Here is a 1,217-nt window from a genome sequence, read left to right as displayed (position 1 = left end):
CTAATGGCACTAACAGAAAGTTTATAATTTTGCTAACCTAAAAGCAAACAGAAGTAAACATTAAAGAAAAATACAAAAGAAAATAAATAATGCAAAAAAAAATCAAAAAAACAGGAAAAAACTATTTTTATAGTAAAGTTAATTACAAAATAAAATAAATAAAGCAACAAAGAAAACAAAAAAACTAAAAAATTATTTTCAAATTTCAAATATAATGGCATTAACAAAAAGTTTATAATTTTTCTAAAACTAAAAGCATAAAGAATTAAAAAATAAAGCAAAAAACAAAAGAAAATAAATAAAGCAACAAAAAAATGCCACCTACTGGGCCACCACGGCCTGAATACGACTAGAAACCCTACCATGGGCCAGGATTCAGGCCTGCAGCAGGCCTAGTAGGCCCTCAGGCATTGCAATGACAGATTAGGCCCGAAAGCCTGCAGTTGAGAGGAGCTCGGGAGGGTGGGCGGAGCAGCGCTTATAAACCACTCCCGAGCCCTCTCAACTAGCGAGGTGGGACTAAACTTTTGGGCGCGGGGCATGACGAAGTCCTCCAAAGTTATTTTGGAATGGTGTCCCGGATAGGATAATTTGCCTTTTTGTATGAATTTCAGCAAAGGCCTTCCAAATAACGATATTTGGAAGATGTTGCTGAACTTTGTACTAAAAAGCGAATTATCTTATCTGGGACTCCGTTCCAAAATAACTTTGGAGAGCTTCATACCATCATGAACATGTTACTTTCGCCTAATGATCAAGACATGGTTTTGTTGAATCCTTTGACACTAGGCAACCTTCCGACCGCTCGACGATCCTCTCGAACATGAGAGGAAGAAGAGGATAAAAAAAGAAGAGGAAGAAGAAAAAAAGGAGGAGAAGAAAGAATAGAGGAGTTCTTCTCCTCTATTCTTTCTTCTCCTCTTTTTTTCTTCTTCTTCCTCTTTTTTATCACGAACGAGGGTCGTCGAGGGACATACAGATGTAGTGTCGTCGTTGTCGATATATACCCCCTCCCGATAGCTTCAACACGTGGGGGGGGGGTCGAGGCCACTAATTAATATATATGATTCCTTACTATGATTAGGTAGCGAGTTCTACGTTTGGCACTAATATATCCATCTCTCATGTTTGAATAATAATTGCCATGTTGTAAATATTTGTAGAAACTATGGACACTGCCCTAGACGAAGCAAAAGAAGCGCTGTTGAGGGACATAA

This window comes from Triticum dicoccoides, chromosome 3A (assembly GCF_002162155.2).
Source record: "Triticum dicoccoides isolate Atlit2015 ecotype Zavitan chromosome 3A, WEW_v2.0, whole genome shotgun sequence".
Taxonomy (NCBI): domain Eukaryota; kingdom Viridiplantae; phylum Streptophyta; class Magnoliopsida; order Poales; family Poaceae; genus Triticum; species Triticum dicoccoides.
This window is presented reverse-complemented; position numbering follows the sequence as displayed.